This window comes from Girardinichthys multiradiatus, chromosome Y (assembly GCF_021462225.1).
Source record: "Girardinichthys multiradiatus isolate DD_20200921_A chromosome Y, DD_fGirMul_XY1, whole genome shotgun sequence".
In the NCBI taxonomy this organism is placed as follows: domain Eukaryota; kingdom Metazoa; phylum Chordata; class Actinopteri; order Cyprinodontiformes; family Goodeidae; genus Girardinichthys; species Girardinichthys multiradiatus.
The window spans coordinates 15,544,334-15,551,549 of NC_061818.1; positions in this window are offsets into that span (position 1 = coordinate 15,544,334).

A 7,216-nucleotide genomic window follows, 5' to 3' on the forward strand; every position below is an offset into this window, starting at 1 on the left:
CTTTATTTGTTTGAGCTTTCCTTGCTACTGACTCCAGGCACAATACCGCATCAATCGTATTTCTCCCTTTACAAAAACCACTTTGAAAAGGACAGAATAAATTTTTACTTTCAAGAAAATATGATAGTCTGTGTTACAATTCTCTCCATTATTTTCCCTAATTGAGATGTAAGAGCTATAGGCCTATAGTTTGAAGGGTCTGTTGCATTTTTTCCTGGCTTCAACACAGGAATTATAACTGACTGTTTCCATGCAGCAGGAATTATCCCTGTCTCCCAAATCAGATTAAAAAGTTTTAAAATAACAGTAAGAGATATATCATTTAAATGTTTAAGCATCATATAACAAACTCCATATTTTCCTGGTGTTGATTGTTTACCATTAAAAATAGCTTTTTTTTAGCTCATACATAGTAACAGGCATATTTAGCTCTTGATCTGAAACTATTTTCTTATTAGTGACTCCTGGATTTTCAGCTAAAATCTTCTCTTTATAACTCTTTATATCTTCAGATACATTTTCTGAACTATGCACTGTAATTAACGTTTCTGCCTTTTCTTTATTACTAACAGCTATTTTCCCATTAATTTCTAGAACAGGTAATGAACATTTCTTCTTAACACCATTCATTTTCTTAATAACTCTCCATACCTCAGATAATTTGGTTTCTCTTCCAATAGAATTACAATACTGCCAACAGACCTTAGCTGCTCTAATAGTCCCCTGAAACCTGAACTATGTCCACCTCCACAATTACAACATTTTAAAGGAGCTCCTTCCTCACATTTCCCATACTCATGATCCCCAGCACATCTCCCACACTTCTGTCTGTTTCCCTTTGCATACTATCGCAATATGTCCACATTTTTGACACTTAAAACATCGCAGTGGCGGAGGAATAAATGGTCGAACATCATAACTCATATATCCCACAAACACTTTGTCTGGTAGAGTGTTCTCTTCAAACTTTATCATGACAGAAAAACTATCACTCCTTTCTCCATTTTTGTTTCTTTCCAACTACTTTCCCTCCTGACATATTTGATTTAATGTCATCGACTGGCACATCAGGAGAAATACCTGAAATAACGCAGCACACATATTTCTTGTTTTCTAGTATTCTCCCCCTTACATTCTCACCTAGTACTTTTTTTATATTCAGCGCCCTTTCTTTTTGTTTAACATCATTACAAATGATCAATAAAGATCCATCTCTCAACACTTATATTTCACTTTTCCAACAAGTAAGTTACCCAATGACACACCCTCTTTAACCGTTTTCAAGACTATTTTAAACTGTCATCACAATTGTTTCTCCTTCAGCCTCAGAAACAGATGATTCTGTTTGTTGTCTTTATTTTTTGCGTTTGTTTTTAGCTTTTTGAGTATACCATATCTCTTCATTTTCCCCGCCATCAAAACCCTCGTCCATTTCACGTCACTTCCCTCTGACATCTTTCCAACCATTCACAGCCCGGCAGGGCCTCATCCGCCCCGAGAAGTCAGGACGTCCGGTCTTCTTCTTCTTCTTGTATTAGTTTTGGCGGTTGGCAAATAACTTGAAGATGTGCATTACCGCCACCAACTGGTATGGAGTGTGGTTCTTCATGGTTTTAAATCTTATTTACTATTACAACAATCAAATTCTATTTATTAATTTAGTGCTTTTGAAAAATCTAATTATAATTTGAATATGTTTGCTACCTAAACTTCTTTGCAAAGTATCTATCAAAATAAAATTTTCTTTAATACCTACAAATTCTCTCCTCAAAATTGTTCTTTCTTGTTCTTATTTCTGACACTTCAATATTACATGTTCTATTGTTTCCTCCTCTCCACAATGATCACATTTTCCTGTATTATGTTTCTTTATCTTGAACAATGTAGAATTAAGTCCTGTATGTCCTAGTCTTAATCTTGTAATTAATCTTTCCTCTTTTCTACTCCTTCCTCTAGTTCTTACTTCTACTATCTTGTTGATTCTGTAAAACCATCTTCCTTTCTTTTCTTCATTCCACCTTTTTTGCCACTCTTTCCTGATTCTCTGTTTAATTATATTTCTTGCCTCTGACCTACTAATATTAATTATAAAGCTAATGTTGTTTTGTGTTGCCTTCTTTGCTATCCTGTCCGCCTTCTCATTCCCTCCAACTCCTACATGTGTTGGTACCCATAAAAACACTAATATTAATCCCATTCTTTGTATTCTAAATAAAGTATGTTTTATTTCCAACAACATGTCTGGTCTACCCTCTGAATGATTATGTTTTAAACTTAATAATGCTGAACTTGAGTCTGAACAAATGATTGTTTTTAATGGTTTTATATCCTCCAGTCCAGTCAGTCTATTCACTTCCTGCTTCTTTAACAACCACAGTCAACCCATTCCTGTTATTTATATATATTTTTAAAATACTCTAGAATAATTATTTAAAATGTGTTATACTTTATGTTTTGTAATCTGTGATAAATAAGAAATAAGTTCAATCAAGTTTAGAACAAAGAAGAAACCCTTTAAAAGAGCCCCTGTAAAAAGAAACAATTTTTTAGTAAATTGTTCAAATTTTTTTAGTAAGAAGACCTTTCCACAATTTACTGACAAACTCACACAATGCTGCTTCACTAGTGTCCTGTAAATTCTTTTCAATATTTATATTCTGGATAAATGGTTGAGGAAGACATTCAGAAAAATTCTCTTAAAGCCTTTAAAAGGTGATAAAAAAAAAAGCATCTGTTCAAGTAAGAAATTAGATTTTCATTAGGGGACAATGTGGTATTTCTTTTGTTCCTGTAATCCTAATGTGCAGTCATGGGTAAACAGAACTGCATCCCTGCTGCTTACACAGGATCTCATAAGAAAAGCACCAATCATTAATTAACTTATATTCATTGCATTGTAAACACAATCCCTAGGTGGAAAGATGTCAGCAATGATGCAAAAGAAGCAATTGCTGCTACTGTCCATTAATTTGGAAATCATTATAAGGTTGTTTGCGAAGTTATTTTCATTCAGACTTCTTCTTCTCTACATTTTACACATTTTCTACAGATGGTGCTCATTACGAGCAGTTTCTAGCCATCTATCCTTTTCATCAGTTCATCCAAGATCAGCTTGCAGAGGTTGCAGGTGTGGGAGCGGCATCCGTAGCAACCCTTAACTAGTTAAGAAATAACTTTTATCTCAATATTGCTAGATCTCAAATATATGATCTGTACATTTTGTTTTATTCTTACAGATATACTCTTATGTTTAAATAAAGAACTGAATCTGAAAATCACAGAAAAGATACACAATATTATTTATATGTTCCTTGTGCTTTGAAGTTACCCACATACTGTATAATCTCCAGCACCTGGAAGCAAATGTATGTGGCTTACATCGAATACATTTTTACTGAAACCTGTAGGGAGGTCAAAAAATAATTGTGGATTGCATGCAATCAATTTAATGATAAATAATAAAATTAATAATTTACCTGCTTGTGTCCAAATATCTGGGTACAGGAGTTCATTTAGCATTACTCCATGACAAGATAAATGTACTTAGCTTAGAAATATGCGATATTGTGAACTTTTATTTTTATCCCTGCAAAAGATGTGTAAAAACATAAATTGCTGCTAGGGAGATTCAGTTATCCATCTGCCTTATACTGTGTTGAGATATAATAAACGTAGGGCCTCGTCCAGCTTTGTCTGTCACAGTTTCAGTTATTTGAAACCTTTAATTGTTGCTCTGGTAATATATAAGGGCATGTTTAGGTCATTTCCTGACTTCTGAAGGTCAAAATAAGTCCACCTTTTGTCATGTTCTCTTGTCTTTTCCAATTTGAAGTGAAATGGCCCTTGTCATAACATTTTGAAAACCTAAAGGGGAACTTTTATTATTTAAAAGTTTCTATACCCTCTGATCAACCTAAAGAAAGGAAAGTACATCCTAAAAAAGTATAAAGTACAGACAACATAAATTATTCGTTAATTTTAAAGTAATTGTCAGGGTTCCCAACTTTTTGCATCAATGCTGGTTTTGTTGAAAGCATTTAGTTGTTAATGTGGGGCTTTCTCCCCGCATTAAGAATTACTTTACATAAAAATATGAGACATCAGAAAAGGCTGGTGTCTAACTAAAAAAGATTTTTGTTGAACTTCACAAATCAAGTTGTGCAAATTCAAGGAGATGGTATCTAAGCAAAATCAATTCAAATTAATTAAATTATGTTTATTTTTATACCAACAGTTCACAACACGTCGCCTCAAGGCACCTCAAAGTCAATTCAATCCAATCATACAGACAGAATTTAAGTCAAGTGCATTCATTCCAATTACATCCAAGATATCAAACATTTCAGTCAAGTACAATTAATTATTCAAGTTGGTAAAAAAGGTTTTCTATCTAAGGAAATCCAGCTAACTGCATTGAGTTACTGACTTGCATTCACTCCACCTGGACTAACATGTATTGACAGATATGATCAAATTTATTAATTCTCCAAAAACAGTGATAACTCAGGGTCCAGACCACAAGGCAGAATTGTAGTTTAACACACCTCTCTGCACATGTTGTACTGTTACCTACCTATTATTCCATTGCCCACATCCAATTTAGCTCTACTGAAATAAATATAACAAATTATATTTATTGGACATGAGATTTTTCTTCAGAGAGTTTGTTAATGACTTCATTTGTCATTCAATCAATTGATTATTTTGCCTCACAGAGGCCTGGCTACAGCAGGAAGATTATGTTAGTATAAATTATTGAAATTCTTCTACTTACATTTTCCCATTCCTCAAAATGCTGGCCAAGGAGGATTAGCAACCAAAATTCAATCAGATATATTTATGAGGCCCTAGGACGGTTAAAAGCTACAATTATTTCAAATACCCATCACTGAATTTCTCTAATGTAAATTATAAAGTACCCCCTTCTGTTTGTAGTTCTGTATTGCTACCAGACTGTTACTCTCAATTTCTAGATCACTTCTCAGATTGATTATCTGATTTAGGAATAAATATTGAAACATTGGCAGACCTACTCACTCTTGGCTTCATACTTGGGATCCTGCCGACAAATGGGATAATTTTCCAATGTTATACTGATGATACTCAGCTATATTTATCAATAAATCTTGGTGATCCAATTAGTTAGGTAGACTGCATGCACATCTTGAATACATAAAAACCTGGATGACTTAAAATTTTCTGCTTTTACATTTACACAAGACGGAAGTTGCTGTCCTGGACCAGAGCCTTTGAATAAGAAACTGCTTGGTCAGCCGCTTACTTTGGATGGCAACAAATTGGCCTCAGATAATAAGGTAAAGTACCTTAATGTAATTGCTGACGACATGATTATATCCCATATCAAACAGTTTCAAGGACTTTCATCTAAACGTGGAAATGGAGGGAGATAATTTAGCCATCAGGCTCTTCTCCTGTGGAACCAACTTCCAGTTTTTGTCTGTGAGGCAGACACCCAATTTACTTTTAAGACTAGGCTTAAAACTTTCCTTTTTTTTTTTTTTATAAAGCTTAGAGTTAGAGGGGCTTAGGTTTTCCTGTGCTATCTCTGTAGTTATACAAATATACGCTTAAATTGATGGAGGCCATATAGAACACTCTCCCCAACTATTTTCTCCCGCTACTCTAACTGTACGTTATTTAAAGTTATTTCCCCTATTAACTTTATTTTCTCTCTCCGTTTTGTGATTTCATAGAAGATACACCTTGCCTGGTATACCGGTCCTTCTCAAAATATTAGCATATTGTGATAAAGTTAATTATTTTCCATAATGTCATGATGAAAATTTAACATTCATATATTTTAGATTCATTGCACACTAACTGAAATATTTCAGGTCTTTTATTGTCTTAATACGGATGATTTTGGCATACAGCTCATGAAAACCCAAAATTCCTATCTCACAAAATTAGCATATCATTAAAAGGGTCTCTAAACGAGCTATGAACCTAATCATCTGAATCAACGAGTTAACTCTAAACACCTGCAAAAGATTCCTGAGGCCTTTAAAACTCCCAGCCTGGTTCATCACTCAAAACCCCAATCATGGGTAAGACTGCCGACCTGACTGCTGTCCAGAAGGCCACTATTGACACCCTCAAGCAAGAGGGTAAGACACAGAAAGACATTTCTGAACGAATAGGCTGTTCCCAGAGTGCTGTATCAAGGCACCTCAGTGGGAAGTCTGTGGGAAGGAAAAAGTGTGGCAGAAAACGCTGCACAACGAGAAGAGGTGACCGGACCCTGAGGAAGATTGTGGAGAAGGCCTGATTCCAGACCTTGGGGGACCTGCGGAAGCAGTGGACTGAGTCTGGAGTAGAAACATCCAGAGCCACCGTGCACAGGCGTGTGCAGGAAATGGGCTACAGGTGCTGCATTCCCCAGGTCAAGCCACTTTTGAACCAGAAACAGCGGCAGAAGCGCCTGACCTGGGCTACAGAGAAGCAGCACTGGACTGTTGCTCAGTGGTCCAAAGTACTTTTTTCGGATGAAAGCAAATTCTGCATGTCATTCGAAAATCAAGGTGCCAGAGTCTGGAGGAAGACTGGGGAGAAGGAAATGCCAAAATGCCAGAAGTCCAGTGTCAAGTACCCACAGTCAGTGATGGTCTGGGGTGACGTGTCAGCTGCTGGTGTTGGTCCACTGTGTTTTATCAAGGGCAGGGTCAATGCAGCTAGCTATCAGGAGATTTTGGAGCACTTCATGCTTCCATCTGCTGAAAAGCTTTATGGAGATGAAGATTTCATTTTTCAGTACGACCTGGCACCTGCTCACAGTGCCAAAACCACTGGTAAATGGTTTACTGACCATGATATCACTGTGCTCAATTGGCCTGCCAACTCTCCTGACCTGAACCCCATAGAGAATCTGTGAGATATTGTGAAGAGAACGTTGAGAGACTCAAGACCCAACACTCTGGATGAGCTAAAGGCCGCTATCGAAGCATCCTGGGCCTCCATAAGACCTCAGCAGTGCCACAGGCTGATTGCCTCCATGCCACGCCGCATTGAAGCAGTCCTTTCTGCAAAAGGATTCCCGACCAAGTATTGAGTGCATAACTGTACATGATTATTTGAAGGTTGACTTTTTTTGTATTAAAAACACTTTTCTTTTATTGGTCGGATGAAATATGCTAATTTTGTGAGATAGGAATTTTGGGTTTTCATGAGCTGTATGCCACAATCATCCGTATTAAGA